At 36.1% G+C, this 18,962-nt stretch overlaps 1 long non-coding RNA gene across 1 annotated transcript in view; it reads right to left on the reverse strand.

The window, feature by feature from the left end:
- The window catches only part of LOC132673452 (uncharacterized), a 67,582-nt gene that overhangs the window by 3,737 nt on the left and 44,883 nt on the right, over window positions 1-18,962 (reverse strand). The window contains exon 3 of the long non-coding RNA XR_009608063.3: window positions 11,224-11,284. This is a non-coding gene — a long non-coding RNA (uncharacterized LOC132673452). The remainder of the gene's footprint in view (window positions 1-11,223; window positions 11,285-18,962) is intronic.

An 18,962-nucleotide genomic window follows, 5' to 3' on the forward strand; every position in this document is an offset into this window, starting at 1 on the left:
TCAGGGGTATGATACATCTAGATATTTCCAAGTTTTCTCCTTTAGGAACGACTGTCCCACTAGTATCTCTTGGCATTGTTCCCATTCTGAAATTTCATGTGAAGAAATACTTGGAGGAAAGACACACATCTCTGTGTAGTCTGAATCTACACTTCAATTCTGCAAAGACAATGTGCTGGGTCACAGATAAATAGGTTGAAGGGGGGAAAAAAGAAGTCTTCATTTAGGGCTGGAATAGTTCATTGGGAGCCTGCACTCAAAATCATGGAGACTTTTGGACATTCTTGTCAATGAGACTTAGGTTGGGCTGCTACTTGTAAAAACCTGCCAAGAAGTAGGCCCATATCCAGAGGTTGGTTTGGGGCCACTGATCCTTAGAAAACTTCTAGTGGGAGTCTAATTCCTGTCTTCACTGTACTTCTGTTGACTCTACACGCTCAGACCATTTTGATTAAACACTGGCTTGAACTATGCTTCAGATTTTAGAAACTTAACAATCGGTCTAAAATCACAGAGTAAATTTTTATAAGGACTGAAGAAGAATTGGGAAAGACAACAACAAAAGGATGATACTCTGAAGTGCTCTGAAATATGTAAATTTCAGAAAAAATTATGGCTGATAGAGACGACAAGTGACCCCCAAGACAGATGTGTAGGACATATAAGCATTTCTGAGGGATCCAATAAGAGGGGCTTGGACTTCCCCAATTTGCAGGATGAAATCCCCAGATCATAGTTTGACTATTAATGGCAGACTGACTTGTTTGGAGTCATAGGTTAGGATATACGATAGCATATCAATTTTCCAATAATTGACCTAGTCCTCTTCTTATTAATAAAAAGGATCATAAATAAAAAAGTAAGATGATTTCTGCTTATCTTATGTGGTGTTTAATTTTACATGTCAACTTAACTGGACCATGGCGCCTATATACTTAATCAAATGTTATTTTCAATGTTTCTGTGAGGCTGTTTTTGGATGAGATTAACATTGGAATCAGTGGACTTTGAGTAGAGCAGATTGCTCTCCATAATGCAGGTGGCCCCCACCCAATCAGGTGGCCTTAACAGAAGAAAGAATGACCTCCCCTAAGCAAGAAGGAATTCTGTCAGCAGACTGCTCTCTGGGTTTAAACTGAAATACTGGCTCTTCCCAGGGTCTCCAGCCTGTTGGTATACCCTGAAGATTTTAGATTTTCCAGCTTTTACATGAGTCATGAGTTAGTTCCTCAAAAAAAAAAAAAATCTCTATTTGTACACATCCTATTGTTTTTTTTTTTTTTTCTCTGAAGAATCCTGAATAATATTCCCTACTTTGAAATTGTGGTAGTTATTAAACTTGCTACTAAATACTGAAGTTTAATGCAAAATATACATATTTCATATAGTGTCTCAACATAATTAGTGCCTCGTATAGCCATGTTATTTTATTATTGTGCATATATAATATTATTCTTTGAAGTTGTCCATAGACTTTATCAGATTAAACAAAAATGTCCATGTCACAATAATCATTAATAACCTCTACTTTAAAGGCATCAGAAAACCTGAGGGGTCTAGACCCCAAAGAGAAAGAAGGAGCAGAAAAGTAAGCCTAACAACCTGAACCAACTTTTTTCATGCCTCATTTGCTAATTTTTAGACAGTTAAGAAAGAATATAAGAAACCAAGGATAGATAAATCGGCTGAAAAGCTGAGCATAGCTTCTATCATATGACACTAGAAAAAAAAAATATTTTTTCATTCAAAATAGGAAGAGCTCTCAGTTAGAGACACTGGCGGGCTACATCTTAGGAAGGAGATGACGATGAAGCAGAGGCAGACTCTCATGCTTATAAAGATTTTAACCCAATCCTCTGTCAGTTCAGACTTTGATTGAATTGTACTGATCTACCCTTGCTTTAGCTGTGCCACAGTATATATACCTTATATACTTCCTGGGGCAGAATGGTAGAAGGATGAATGGATGGATGGATGGGTGGATGGATGGATACAGAGATAATAGATAGATGATAGATAGATAGATAGATAGATAAGCTTTTTATACAAAACGTCTGTTATTCAGTTAAAAATGATCAAGTTTCCATACATTGGGCCAAGAGAAAAAAAAAAAAACAAAGTAGAAACCCATAGGTGACATGTAATTTGAGATTAATTATATAGAATTTAGGTAAACTATAATTAATATGTCCAAGAAGATAGATGATAAGGCGAAGTACTTCAGCATAGAAATTATAGAACTGACAAATACAGTATTGTGAAATAAGAACTCAGTATATGGGTTTAATAGCATATTATATGTGGAAGAAATGATCACTTAACTTCAAGATACATAAGTAGGAAATCTCAAGACTGATGCATAGGGACAAAAAAAGATTAAAGATACAGAACTGAAATTTTGAGATACATGAGAACTGATGAAAGCAATGGAAGTACAGATAAAATTAAATCTAGGGACACAATAATAAAACTTTTAAAAAGCAAAGACAAAGAAAAATATTTAAAATAGCAAAGAAAAAAACACGTCCTTCAAGAGAGTAATGATAAAAGTGACAGCTAACTTCCCAACAAGAATGATGGAAGTGAGGAAATAATAGAATACCTTGAAAGTGTTGAAAGAAAATAACAGCCAGGGTAAAATTCTTTACCTAATGAAAATATCCTTCAAAAGGTAAGAGAAAACAAGTATCTTCAGACAATAAGAGAAAAACACTGATATATTTTTCCTTGGCAGCCCCATAGTTGTTCTTCAAGCAGAAGAACATGCCCTAGACAGAACAAAGAAAGGAAGAGGGTAATAAAGAAAAATGGAAATGGTAACTATGCTGTATATATAAAAGAACTTGGACTGTACAAAACAACAATAATGCTCTGTTTGATTTAACTGTATTCAGAACTAAAATGCATTGAAATAATAATATAATAAAAGGGAACAGATAAGTGAAGTTAATGTATATGAAGATTGTAGCATCATCTGAGAAGCACTGTAAGTGTATTTATATTGGATTCTAATAAATTAAAGAAAATGTTATAATCTCTATGGTTATGGTATAGGGATAAAACATTTTTGAAGACACTGAGGAGGGCACCTGTTGGGATGAGTACTGGGTGTCGTATGGAAACCAACTTGACAATAAGTTATATTTAATATATTAAAACAAACAAACAAATAAATAAATAAATAAATAAATAAAATTTCCTTGTAGCGGGGAAAAACATTTTTGAAGAACAAAATATCTAGCTAATTTTTAAAGCTAAGTAAAGAGAGAAAAATGAATATAGAACAGGTGAGAAAAACAGAAAACAAATAGATCATACATAGATATAAGCTTAACTCTATCAATGACTACTTTACATATAAACAAGCTACAATTGCAAGAAAAAGGTCATGCAGAATTAAAAACAAAGAGAACAAAACTATATCCTCTTCACAAAAACATAACTCAGCAAGCTTAAAAGTAAAACTGATACAACATAAAACTACAAAAGTAATCTAATAACACTCTATTAATATTTGTCAAATTTAGGTTATAAAGCAAAAGTATTATTAAAGGACAGATATTTCATGATGATATACATGTACATACACAATGAAGAATAAATATAAAAATTTGTACACATAAAATGACATAGATATAGGAAATCTTTTCCAATAAAATTTCCCAATAAAAAAGGAGAAAAAGAAAAATCCAAATAATATTGGGAAATTTTAGCACACTTCACTTGAACACTGATCATATTAATGAAAAAAATTTTTGAATGTGAAGAAATAGATATGTTCATGGTTTGAAAAACTGAACATTTAAAACAAAAAGTAAATTTTCTCAAATTGACCAATGGATTCATTACAATTCCAATAAAAATTCTGGCAGATTTTTTTAAAGTGTATATGTGTATGTTAGTGGTGGAAGAGGGGTTGTGTCAACACACTGATTTTAAAATTTATATAGGGGCTCAAAAGAGCAAAGGTGAGCTTAAAAAAGACCAAAATTGGAGGCATGTTTGAAGAAGATAAACATACATACCAAATACCAAAATGTATTCTAAAACAGTAGTAATTAACAAAATGTGGTAAGAACAGACAAATGGTCTGATGGAACAGAAGAAAATCCAAAGATTTGCTGCCTGAAACTGTCACTTGATTTTTTAAAATGTCACAATGTAGTGTAGTTGAGATAGAATAATCTTTTCAATAAACAATAGTGGATCAATTAGATCTGCACATGGAAACAAACGACTTAACCCATACTTCCTACTGTACAAAAAAAAAATCAATCCCATATGGATTGTGAAGCTAAAAGTTAGAAAGAAAACAAACAAAAAAAATTTTTTTTTGGAAATTTCTTCATGACCTTGAGATAGGGAAGGACATTAAAGCACTAAGTATGAGGAACAACAATGACAACAAAAAGGTTTAAATTTAACGGTATTTAAATTAAGACCTGTTCTTTCAACAAAAGATGCCATAAAGAAATAAAAAATATCCACGAAGCATAAATATTTATATCTTTAACAAAGTATTCATGTATATCCATCCCCTCCTCCCAGTCCTTTAAATCAACATGAGAAATGTAGACATCTCAATTGACTATTGGGAAAAAGTCTTGAACTTCACAAAAAAGGATATTTATACTGACAAGAAAAATGTGAGAGGGTACTAAATAACATACTTAAAAGTTCATACGCATACACACAAATTTGGAACAGTCTCAACAACAGTAATCATAAAGGATAAGCAAATTAAAATTGCAGTGAGATATACAAATACCCACCAAATAGCTAAAATTAAAAAGACAGATAATATGAGGTATTGACAGTAATATGGAGCAACTGAACTGTCAGATAATTGCTACTGGGAGCATAAATGGGTATTTCTCTCCTGCGTATAGACATAACAGAAATATATCACCAATAAGCATGTACAAGAATACTCATATATTAATAATCATAATAACAAATGTATAATGGCTAAATAAGCTATACAGCAATGAGAGTGTACAAACATTCACAAACATGGGTTAAGCTTACAATTACAAAGTTGAGTTAAAGAAGCCAGACACAGAAGAATGCATACAGTATGATTCCATTGATATAAAGTTCTAAGAAAGCCAGAGTTAATATATGGTATTTGAAGTCAGAATACAGGTTATATTTGGGGATGGGGCGAGTAGCTATGTATTAGTGGTAGAGAAGGAGCATGGTCAGGGTAGTGGTAACCTGGGTATGTTCATTTTGTAACAACTCCTACAGCTGTACGTGTTTCATCTACTTATGTATAAGCCTGTTATACCTGAAAGCTCACACACATACACACAAAATTTGAACAGCCTACACACAGTAAATAGTCAAGAAATGTTATCATTACTGGAGGTGAGCATTTGAGGCACTAATTCCCTACTCTCAAGCCTGTGAAAATCAACAGTGATGGCCTGAGCCACGGTGAGCGCAGAAAGACACAAGAGGCAATACGCAAGTTCCCAACAGAAAAAGATGGCAAATGAGTAACAGACTAGAAATAGAGTGTGTCTGGAGTCATGGAGACTGTTTCATTCCTCAACTCCATGTTTGTTGAGCTGCAACACCCTTAATTCCATCTCAGTGGAGCGGAATATGTTGCTATGTTCTGACAGAGCATTCTGGAAACTTAGACATTTTGCCACATTGCCCTTTTCAGTTCCCTCCTTTATCATGGAGGAGAAAAAACAAAACAAACAAAAATACACCTTTTATGTATTTTCTGAGATTTGGGGGTACTTTTGAATATCAAAACTGTGTACAATTTTCGTGTGGGGATATCTATAGCTGGAAGGTCAACAGTACTTAAAGATATCAAAATAATGTGTGTCTTGAAAAAGATGGAGGTAATCCCCACCTTGCCCTTGCTCCACGGTTTTCCATGGCTCCACAAGAAGGGATATACAGGTGAATGGAGCAGATAGAGGATATAGGATAGTCTGGTTAGCTTGGGGTTTAGAAGCCTGTAATGTAATGACAGAGGGAGTCAGGGTGAAACCAACACTTCAGCAGCCTTTGATGCTCATTGATGATCATTCATTCTGCATCCATTTAAGGGATACCACTCCATGACTACATATGGCCAGGTAGGCAAGGAGACCTCCTCTTCCCCTATCCCTCCTTCCTTTCTCCAACATTTAAGGAAGAAGCTCTTAGAAAAAAAAAAAAAAGCTCTTGCTTTGTCCCCAAGTTCAAATTGTTTTTCCAACTGATGAGAATCCTATCAGGGATGATGCTTCAGCAACTGTCTAATATTTTGCTCTCTATTAAGAAAAAATTATATTGAGGGGCACCTGGGTGGCTCAGTCAGTTAAGTGTCCGACTTTCGCTCAGGTCATGATCTCATGGTTTGTGGATTCGGGCCCTGTGTCAGGCTCTGTGTTGACCATTTGGATCCTGGAGCCTGCTCCGGATTCTATGTCTCCCTCTTTCTCTGACCTTCCCCTGCTTGTCTCTGTCTTTCTCAAAAATAAATAAACATTAAAAAAAATTTTAAAGAAAAAATTATATTGATAAATCTGAGGTCTACTATACTTTCTCTCCATTTAGAGGTTGCTGTGTGATATGTGTCTGCTACGTTTAGGACCATATTACATTTATTCAGTAGCTATATCTTATAGTCTTCTGAATTCAGGCATCATTGGGCATTTAACTCTGGACATGAAAAACGATCTTGAATCAGCTATTGATGAATTCTTTCAACGCGGTCACTCTTTCTCTCATTTTTTTTCACTTTGTCTCTTTTTTAATGTTAATTTTTCTAAGAAGAAAAATCTTTCCAAGCTGTATCTCTACATTACAGAGGACACATATGCCATCTGGATATTGTCCCTCTACTCCCCCTCTCTCCTTAATCTGCTACTTCCCAAATTCTGTTTTCCTCTCCTTATATTGATTTTGCATTACAAAAACCTAGCAAACCATCTGGCAAGAGCATAATCTTCTTTGGAAAGAGGGCAACAAACTAAGAGTGCAAAGGCCAGAACTCTCTTTAGCATATAAAGAAAGAAGACATTTTTGGAACTCTAATACATTAATAATTTTTGTTCAGTGACTCTTTCCTTCTCTTAAGGATTTCTGGTCCCTGAAAAGAGATGAACAATATTTAAATATGCTACCACACTCGATATTTAGGAATTATTCTCTTGAAAAACTTCCCTTTATCTTAAGGGAGGATAAAGCAATCTTTGCTTCTCCTAGAAGAGAAGGTCTAGCATTTTCCCATAAACACTAAATTCCTAAAAAAAGAAAAACAAAATTCTCCCTGTTTTCTGTTAATGTTGGTTAGTTGAGCAGTGGTTGTTGGGGGTAGGAGTTTGTAGTAGTTTGAAGCTGACCTCTCTTAAGCCCTCAGAGCAATAGTTTGCCTAATTCATGGTAATTCCTTGAACTTAGAATTAGACTAGTTGAAGTCTTTTTTCTGTTTAGTGTGTTGGCTGTGATTATAGGACAAGAAAAACTTCATTTAAAGCCCTGTTAGAAGGGATGAATGAGTGGTTCTAGTGGGAAGACATGTAGTGGGAAGAGGTCAGGGCTATCGCTAAACATTTTATAATGCGCAAGACAGACCACATAGAGTTTTTCAGCCCAAATATCATTATTTGAGATTGAAAAACTCTGGGTTAGAACATACCTCTATATTTACCATCTACAGTGAAATTCAAAGTTAACAACAGATACTTCATGAGAATCTGGTAGTCCTATAAATTCCCTATCTATTGGCCAAGATGATTATTCCTAAGACACAATTAGCATTTTTATATGGCTCTATAAGGGTGGCATGTTTATTACTCCAAAATTTCCAGTAGCGGATTCCATTGACTTCCTCCAGATGTAATCACTGACTTCCAACGTAATCATTTATATCTCCAAACGCAGCCCATTTTAGTTCAATAAAAATGAATTGCTAAAATTCCACTCATCTCTCTTCAATGAGATTGACTTCCCCAATTTTGACAAGTCACCAGATTTTGATGATAATCTCAGCAATCAGACGGAAAATCTGAAAGGAGAATAATCCAATAACTGGATCCCATTCACACTCTTCAGAGGTGCCATCAAACCAGCTTAGTTTATTGTTTCACTAGAAACAAGTAACTGCAAAACTATGTAACTACCAGGCCAGGTGGTAAAGCAACCTAGAGGTCAAACAAGCAAATTGACATAACACTTTAAAATATGCTATTTTGTCAGGGTGAATGACAGTTCTGTTATGTGCATAAAATCACAGATTTATCTGAATGCTAAGTTACTTGTCAAGGAGTCATTTTACCATTCTTTTTTTTTCTCTGCCTTGTGTCATGCAAGATTCCTTGAAGCAACTAAAAAAACAGCCATAATCCATTTGATTTTCTGCCTTCCCATGAGAAAAATTTTGACAGATGATAAATAGCAACTGCTGACAATCATCAATGCGAAGCTATCATGCTTTTACATTAAATACAAAAACAGAGTTGTAAAGTCACAAGGGATAGGACTTTTGACACATAAGAGACAAATATATAATCCTCAGAACTAAATCACTGTTGGGATCTAAGCAAGTGCAACAAAGGACAGCTGCTTTTAGAATCTCACAAAGTCAAACTAAAGCTAACTTTGATATCTGGAACGTAACGCATGTTCCAACCCATGTGCCATGCTCTTATCCAGAAGCTTGAGTTAAACTTGCAAACATCACCAAATGTGTTGCAGAAAGGAAACAGCCATTTTATCATACTGTCTCTTTTAATTAAGGCCAAAAAGTAGACTAGAAAACAAATAAAAATACCATAAAACCTAGTTAATTAGAATAGAAGGGCAATTCTGAGCAAAAGGGGTTTGAATATCAGATGTCTGTATCTCATTAAACCTATACGACAGCTCTGCATGTATGAACCTTCAAAGAAAAGCAATAAATTGTCCAGATTACTTGTCAATATGAGGAAGTCATCTGCAAAGGTTACATCCTTTATAGTCTAAGCTGCTCCCTCTTCTGCTGTTGACAAGTAATCAGAGTAGTTCACGGATCATTCTTTCACTTATGGCTTACTTGTGGCTATTTAGTGACATTCACTTCAAGTTATCTAACCAATTTAGCAACCTAAAGTACCCCTGGGACCCAATTTCCACCTCAAATTATATATATTTTTTTATTTTGGATTAAATGACTAATTTTAATGGGGAAATCTTATCTAATAGGCTAGGGAATAGCACTTATTTCAAATTTCATGCTATTCTAAATGATCCTGGTAACAAATTAAAAAGGTTTTATAGCACACTGTTTATTTACCTAATTAGTAATACACTGGCCTTTTGGCTTTTATCTAAGCTTGTTTTTCTCTATTTGGCCTAATTTCCCATGGGAGAATAAAGGTGAGATAGAGAGGGTTAGAGAGATCATTCTTTATTCTCCAATCTCCTTCCTTTCTTCCTCCTTCTACTTACACACACACACACACACACACACACACACACACACACACAGATTTGTAGCTCTATATAGGTTACAATGCTTAGCAGAGTCTCCAACACTGAAAAAGTGTGAGTGGAGCCACATTTTCAAAAAACACTTCCATGTTTTTTTTTTAACATTTTCTATATCTATGAGATTTTTCTACATTCATTCTACATATCAATATTTCTAATTGTGTATTTTGGTAAACTAATCATAGCCTCCAAAATCAACCATTTATAAAGGGATAGGTTACACCTATTAAGAGCACACTTAAATGAAAGGAGTACCTATATGAAAGTTGGCAGAAGTGATAATGGTGATGAGAACAGAGAGCCCATTATGCATTTTACATATACGGTTGTATTTCATTTTTATAATAAAACTATTGGGGAGAAAATACTACTAAAATTTACAGACTTTAAGTAAGTTATTCAATTTTACATATTTAGAAATTATCAAAGCTAAACTTGAATTTTTTAAAATATTTTTTTAGTGTTTATATATTTTTGAGAGAGAGAGAAAGAGTGTGTGAGCAGGAGAGGGGCAAAGAGAGAGAGAGGGAGACACAGAATCTGAAGCAGGCTCCTCTGAGCTGTCAGCACAGAGCCTGATGCAGGGCTTGAACTCACAAATTGTGAGATCATGACCTGAGCCGAAGTCAGACACTTAACCCACTGAGCCACCTGGGTGCCCCTTGAATTCTTTTTTTCTTTCTTTCTTTTCTTTTTTTTTTTTTTTTTCTTTTGCCTAACTTTTGGTCATTGATTCCATTCAGTGCCTCTCATAGAAATGCTTAAGTTTAATTACTTTTATGTCTTTCTTTTTCTTTTTTTTTTTTAATGTTTATTTGTGTGTGTGTGAGAGAGAGAAAGCACACACAAGCGGCAGGGGCAGAGAGAGAGGGACAGAGGATCAAAAGCAAGCCTGCGCTGGCAGCAGAGAGCCTGACAAAGGGCTTGAGCTCACTCACCTCAAGATCATAACCTGAACCAAAGTCAGATGCTTAACCAACTGAGCCACCCAGGTGCCCCTATTTTTCTTATTTGTAAAAAAAGTTTTACAGTACCTTTCTTCAAAAGAATATAAACTTTCAAAGTTATATAATGTTATGTAACACTAATGAAGAATGATGGCTTCAGTAGTACTGAAGTTTTAAATTCTTTCTTTTTCTTTATCTTTTTACTAAATAATAATTATTGATTATTACATTTACAAGCTTAGTCTTTGATGAAGATATACATGATAAATAATTTTTTTTTGTTTTTTCACACTAGCTAATTATAAGTTTGAGAAATTATTCTCTCAAACTTTGGAATCTGAGATGGTGAAAACAATTAAGTAAAATTTCAGTATGTTTTATCAATAAGTGGGATAAAAACATTGAGAAGTATGAACCTCTATGGTTATTTCACGTGAATGGAAATGCCTGGGATTAATACTACCTTGAAGTAGACGATAAGATCCTAAGGAAGTTAAAGACATTGAAAGTCTAGATAATACACATTTACAAAGGAAGTACTTATTTGTATTCAAATGTAAATAGAAAAACATACAATGGCTTTCATATTAAACTATTAACTTTTAAGTAAAATGAAACATGTGGTTTGTATAATGTCAGCAGAAGTAATATCCAATATTGATTATAGTTTTTTTTCTCATTAAAGTTGAATAGATGCTGTTACTAATAAAGTTGCGTACTTTTTGGCCAAAAATACTCAGAAATAGAGTAGATGAATGAATCCCTCCTAGAATACATTTTTGGATCATTTACTTACCAAGTGCATCATGTAGTAGAGGAGCAGTGTTTTCTTCTTGCTGCAGATCAAACAGAAGACCCTTAAGTGAAAGATACCAGTATTGTCAAGAGTTAGTTTTTTATCCTCATCTGACCTTCATTGAATGTACTTGAGAAGGGCTATCAGAGTGAAGACTTTGTTTTCAAAGTACCGTCTGTCATAACACCTCTTTGCCAGCCTGATCTTTATAAACTAACTTATATAAAGGCAGGAATACTATGATACCTGGATGACTGTCTCAGAGACAGAAGCATGAATAACTCTAGACCATGTCAGCCTCCAGGGATATAAAGTATCTTAGCCTATTTAGGCTGCTATCATGAAAATACCTTAGACTGGGTGGCTTAAACAACAAACAGTTCTAGAGGCTGGGCAGTCTACAACCAAGACAGCAGCCGATTCGGTGTCTGCTGAATGCTTGCATCCTGGTTGTTAGACAGTTGTCTTTTTGCTGTACCCTCACAAGGCAGAAAAGTAAAGGAGCTCTCTAGGGCCTCTTTTATAAGAGCACTAGCCTCACTCATGAAGGTTCCACCCTCCCAAAAACCCCACCTCCAAATACCATCACAAAATATGAATTGGGGGAGACAAGTACTCAATCTGCAGCATATGGTAAGGTACTTAACTTCTCCTTTCACAATCTCACTCTTAAGAGGGAACATCTAATAAGAAATCTAAAATCAGAAAATAAAACTTGTGTAATTGGGCCATATCAAGTAAGTTTTCTTATCACCTCTTACCCTAACTCAGAATTAGGACAAAGGCTCTTTCCTCCTTTTGCATTTCAGTGGGGGTGGGCTTCATTTCCTCATAGGGAAAACATCTTAATATCCCATGGTTATATTAAGGGCTTTTGCCATTTTAATTTTATTTGTCTAACAGAATGATATCTAAAATTATAGGAGACAGATCAAATTATGGCAATTTATCACCCAGTTATAGAAAATTTAAAAGACAATAATCCTATCTAGCCAAACTACAATGCAAGATAAATGATGTCCCAGTACTAGAATATTTCACTAGATTTTATGTTCTTGCAACGTAGGAAAAGTGAACTTGAGATAATCAATGGTCCCTTAGTAGAGATCACAACACCTGTTATATCCTATTCTTTCTTTAAGCATATTCCCTGGTGGCTATGAGAGGGGGGAAATGGGACCAGTTAATTTGACTAGTTCTGTGTACTCTTAAGCATAAGGTCAAAGGTTGAGTCCTAAACAGACTGGTTAACTTCAAACGAAGAAGACATCTGTTCTTCAGTCACATATTATGCCTCCAATAATCCTGGCCAGCTGTCTCAGAAACATTTCAATCACAATAGGGATCAGTTGAGACTGTATAGATAGTTTATTGGTTCAGAGCAAACTTATCACCACTGTAGGTAAAAGAGATCAAGTCAACACTCTACTTACCGATGATCTGTTAGCAATATTAATGCAGAAAAATCCTCACTGATTTTAAAACATTAAAATTGGTTTTGTTTACACAACGTCCCCCAAACGCATCTATTCAATGAATGAAAATCAGCTACAATATTTAACACTGTGTGTGGGACAAACAGTATTCCGGTGTTTTGTATTTTCCAGCTGTCATAACGACAAAGCCTCCCTCTTTTGTCTTACGGCATTTGTTTTCAGTTGCATTCAACATTTGGATCGAATTGGCATTTGAAAAACCTAGGAAATGTTTATTTATTCCTTTGCCAAGGAAAAAGGCAGGTCATTCACTTGGTGACAGATGGACTACAAAAGAATCAGAGTTCAGTGACTCACCCAGAGAGACGGTCTATCGGCAAAAGCATGACCTGGGTCTCTAAAACACAAAATTTTTATTGTGCCCCAAACTCATTGTAAACCATTCGTTATTTAAGCACATTTCGAACTTGGGATATTAAATTATCCCTGAAGTCTCATTGTTTTAAGAGAGATTCTGAAGAGATTCTGACAACTAATCACAGTCAGAAGAGAAAGACATTATAAACCTAGAGTTATTGCTAATACATCTAGTCCTTGTTGTCTCCCATAGTGTTATCTGTGGTTGTCTTTTCAAAAGTATTGAACAAATGATACCAAACAAATCACAAAGGGTTTCAAATTTGTTTTGCATTCTCATCAGACAGTCGTAAGCTAAGTAAACCAAAGCTGAGTTCAAATCTTATTCTCTTCCTCTAAGGGGACCAAAAAGACAGGCAAAACTCCTAACTTCATTCTAAAGTTAATTCATTAACTTCATTCTAAAGTTAGAAACTGTGTGTGTGTGTGTGTGTGTGTGTGTGTGTGTGTGTGTGTGTGTATGAGAGAGAGAGAGAAACAGAGAGAGACAGAGAGAGCGATAGAGAGAAAGAGAAAAAGTAAGTACTATAGCCCTGTGCTGCAGAAAATTCTAAGAATTTGTGTTGAATCTCCTAGAAACAAGGGAAAATTTAATCTAGATTATGGAGGCTACCTAGTAAATCGATTAGCAATTAAAAAAAAAAAACTACATTATTTTCAACTCACACACCCAGTATCAGGAACATATCTAAACGTTAGTATTTTTGGATCTGATTTCTGGTTCTCTTTAAATATAAAGTCAACCCCCTTGATCATTTTGTTGAGTGTGATAGGATTCTTCTTATCTGCTACCAATATATTTTTAAGCACCAGAAATTTATTAGACTGTTTTACAATTTTTGTCCATAGATCATTTAACTCATATTTGGGTAGTTTGTTAAATGCAACCATTTTCAAATAAATCTGGCTAAGTGCTTATATGGCCTTAACTGCACCAGGTAATTCTAATGGCTGTTAGCACTACCTGCTTTTTATGGCTTTCTGGGCAAAAAGACAAAGAAGGGCATTCAAATTTCAAATGGCAAAGCATTTAAAAAAAAAAGCATTTCCTCATGTTCATGAAATACCATCTTTTGACATAAATGTTTCGGTCAGGCTGTGGAACAGGTTAAGAGGGTGTCTGGAGAAAGGAGAAATATAATGTAAGCTCAATATTTAGTTACTTTTTGCAGTAATATGACTCTGAATTTCCTCATAAATACCAGATCTTTGAGGAGGGCAACTAAAATGTCAGCCTCAACAAAAAGAACAATTATTAATATAGAAATTACCAACAATGTATATTTTAGAATAAAAATTTAAGCCTCATAATTTAAAGATGTTCATGTATTTATTAATTTAGTAAACAAACATTTATTTGGCATTGAGGTTTAAAAAGATTAGTCCTATACCAGAAGGGCAATGGATGAGAGAAAAGGCTGCCTCTGTCCCCTTGTGTTAAGAGAAACCTGAGATTAATCCTCATTCTAAAGCCAAATATTCTCCCTTATGCATGGAATTCATTCTACTCTTTCACTAACTCAATGAGGACTGACCCCATCCCTTTCCACATATACACCCTTCAGTCTACATACTACTTTTGATGGAAGTTTTTACCCTTCTGATTTGCCCTTGGGGTTTCTTTTAATCGAAATATTGTAAGACATGGGAGCCATGTGATGAAATTTACTCCTGCTTCCATATATCCCCTATCAACAATCTTGTAATGAAGAGTGGCATGGCTCTCCAATTCATTTTAGACCAGATTATGTTTCCCGTGAGGGCAAGCACTACTGCACCTCCTTCATCATTGTGTTCCAGAGCCTGGAATACTGTAGGTGCTAAATGAATATTTGTTAAAGAAATAAATGAATGAACTCTTAAAACTAATGAAGTGACAGGACACACTTATGCCAAGATCAAATAGTTTATCTGATTTTGTAGGGATTGTTATCCTGCTCATCCTCTTCCAATCTTGCCTTTCTCTTTTCCCAAAGCACTTGTTCAAGGCTGTTTAGAACCCTTCTCATGATTTGACTTATGTAACTGTTATTTATGAGTCTATTTTCCTGATTAGGCTGTGATTCCTTGAGGGCAATGAACACAGCTTCCTTCCTCTATTTATACAGCTGGTACCTAGGAGAATGCCTCTCGTGGGGTAATGCTCAATAAATATTAGAAGGAATTGTTCTGACTGGTGTATACATGTATATTACAGTTGACTGAATTGAGGTCCTTGTTTATAAGGAACACAAGAATACCTAGGTATAATGCTAGGCATTTTCCACATATTATTTCATTAAACATGAAAACAACTCTTTTAAGTAGGTCTCATTAAACTTGGTGCAGCTTTGGAAACTCAGATTCAGAGAGGTAAAGCAATTTGACTCAAGTTGAGTTAGCAGTGGCAGAATGCGAATTCAAATACATCTTTCCATCTCCAATGTCAATGCCCCTTCTACTATATTATACTTTCTCTGCATTTTCCTTCCAGATGCTTAGGACAGAACTAAACTAAAATTTTATTCATTTATTTATTTATTTATTTATTTATTTATTTATTTATTTATTTATTTTCAACGTTTTTAAATTTATTTTTGGGACAGAGAGAGACAGAGCATGAACGGGGGAGGGGCAGAGAGAGAGGGAGACACAGAATCGGAAACAGGCTCCAGGCTCCGAGCCATCAGCCCAGAGCCCGACGCGGGGCTCGAACTCACAGACCACGAGATCGTGACCTGGCTGAAGTCGGACACTTAACCGACTGCGCCACCCAGGCGCCCCAAAATTTTATTCTTTTAATATATAGACTATATCCTGTGTATTCAATTTACTGTTACTAATATTTCTTTCATAAAGTTTTACCAAGGGCTAAATTTATCATTGAATCAATTTTTGATGTCATTAGTATTGATACTATCTTCTTTAGCAAGTTGTATGTTTTGTTTTTGTTGTTGTTGTTGTTGTTGTTTTGTCTGATTGACTCTTTTAATCAGAAAGTGTTTCCTAATTTATATTTCTTCCTTTTCAATTTCAGGTCATTATCAATCCAGCCTTTCCTTGCTGTTACTAATAAACCTCTTGGGGTTCACCCCCTAGTCATCTTTTTCAAGGCCACATTTGCTAAGATGGATAATCATTCCTCATGAATAATGCTCTGTCCTTTAAAATTTTAAGTTTGTTTGGTTGCGTTCCATCCTACCTCTGTAATTTCAGTAATGTTCATTCAAGAGAATAATACAGTGATCAGACATGTACCTAGCATACTATTCCAAACATGGTTTAATTTTCATTATGACCTGCCAAAATAACTTGGTTGATTTGGAATCCATGCTGTGACTATAGTCACTTTCTCTTTCTTAAATGTTTCTAAACAGATTTTATGACTCTATTTTTACCAACATATTTTATAGTGAGAATTTTAATATATTAATACACTTGCACAATCATTTTCCCCTGTCATTTTCTCAAGCCAGGGCCTATATTGTACATTAATTTTGATTCTGGCCTCTATGATTGTTTTCATCCCTGTACTCATTACAGTTATATGGGATCATAATAGTCATTTTGAATCCCATAAACCGATTATACAAAACATGATTATGTTTGCTCTGCTCCTCAGTATTTTCTAATTCTTAGCTAAAAATCTGTGTTATAAACAGATTTAGATATTCTGAAAAAATTCCTTACCTAAGGTCATTTCTACAATACTAAAAAGATATTTACACAAACACTTGAGTACTCAACTAATCTCCATGTATATTATGTAATTTTTAAAATTCATTTTCTTTATGTTTGATATGCTTTTTTACTTTTAATTATTTTTTTTAACGGAATCTCTATGCCCAATGTGGGGCTTGAACTTACAACCCCAAGATCAGGAGTCACATGCTCTACTGACTGAGTCAGTCAAGTTTGATATACTTTTTTAAAACACAAAGAAATTTCTTTGAATTTAATCTTTTGTCCTCTATTGTACTTTTGCTTTTAAATGTACTACAGTCACGTTATTTTTTCATATAGCTGTCTGTCTATACCTGCACTGTCCAATATAGTTGCATGTGGCTTATAAATTCAAGTTGATTGGAGATAAGATGGCAGTGTAGGAGGATCATGGCTCACCTCGTCCTGCTGATCACTTAGATTCCACCCACATCTGCCTAAATAACCCAGAGAACCACCAGAAGACTAGCAGAATGGACTCTCTGGAGCCAAACATAGACGAGAGGCCCACGGAAGAGGGTACAAAGGGAGGAGAGGCGGTGGGCACTACACGGACTGGCGGGAGGGAGCCGGGGTGGTGGAGGAGCAGCCAGCCCGCCCAGCAAGGCAGAGCCCCCGAGTCAGACTTGCAAAAGTGGAGGGACCGGACTCCGTGAGTTCTGACAGTCAGTAGGACTTAACATCTGGAATGTTAAAAGTCAAAAGCTGTGCTCAGAGAGTGGGAGGGCAAGAGGACACCAGGAGGGAGAGGTGTTGAGCCCCGGAAGACAGGGCTCAGCTCAGCGGGGAACAAAGGCGCTGGGAAGCACCATCTCCCTCTCCCATTCCCCAGCCGAAATCCCAAAGGGAACCAGTTTCTGTCACCGAACTTGCTTGCACTGCGCAAACACCCAACGCTGTGCTTCTATGGATCCATCCCTCCAACGGGTCTACCTGCCTCCCCTGAGTGCTGCAGGGCCCCTCCCACAGGGGACCACCAATGGCAAAGCGAGCTAAGCCTGCCCCTCCCACCCCTGTGCACATTGTGGATCCACCCTGGCTAATACAGCAGATCTCATCAAAGCAGCACCACAAGCCTGGCAGGGTGCAAGTAGCCCAGACAGGGGCCACACCAATCCACAGTGAACCTTGCACCTGGGAGAAGCGAAGGTAAGGTACACACCAGTCTGACTGTGGCCCCAGCAGTGGGCTGGGGACAGATATCAGGTCTGACTGCGGCCCCACCCACCAAGACATGTTACTCCAGATAGCACAAGGGAAGTGCCCTGCAGTTCCCTGCCACCCCAGGGACTATCGAAAATGACAAAACGGAAGAATTCTCCTCAAAAGAAACTCCAGGAAGTAGCGACAGCTAACGAATTGATCAAAATGATTTAAGCAATATACAGAACAAGAATTTAGAATAATAGTCATAAAATTACTCGCTGGGCTTGAAAAAAGTATAGAGGACAGCAGAGAACCTATTGCTACAGAGATCAAGGGACTAAGAAACAGTCAGGAGGGGCTAAAAATGCTACAAATGAGGTGCAAAATAAAATGGAGGTGACCACAGCTCGGATTGAAGAGGCAGAGGAGAGAATAGGTGAATTAGAAGATAAAATTATGGAAAAAGAGGAAGCTGAGAAAAAGAGAGAGAAAAAAATCCAGGAGTAAGAGGGGAGAATTAGAGAACTAAGTGATGCAATCAAATGGAACAATATCTGTATACTAGGAATTCCAGAAGAGGAAGAATGAGAGAAAGGGGTTGAAAGTGTACTTGAACAAATCATAGCTGAGAACTTCCCTGATCTGGGGAAGGAAACAGGCATTGAAATCCAAGAGGCACAGAGAACTCCCTTCAGATGTAACCTCAATCGATCTTCTGCATGACATTATCATAGTGAAACTGGCAAAATACAAGGATAAAGAGCAAATTCTGAAAGCAGCTAGGGATAAACATGTTCTACCATACAAAGGGAGACTGATAAGACTAGTGGTAGATCTATCTACTGAAACTTCCCAGGCCAGAATGGAATGGCAGGAAATCTTCAATGTGATGAACAGAAAAAATATGTACCCGAGAATCCTTTATCCAGCAAGTCTGTCATTTAGAATAGAAGGAGAGATAAAGGTCTTCCCAAACAAACAAAAACTGAAAGAATTCATCACTACTAAACCAGCCCTACAAGAGATCCTAAGGGGATC

This window comes from Panthera onca, chromosome C1 (genome assembly GCF_046562875.1).
Source record: "Panthera onca isolate mPanOnc1 chromosome C1, mPanOnc1 haplotype 2, whole genome shotgun sequence".
NCBI lineage: Eukaryota > Metazoa > Chordata > Mammalia > Carnivora > Felidae > Panthera > Panthera onca.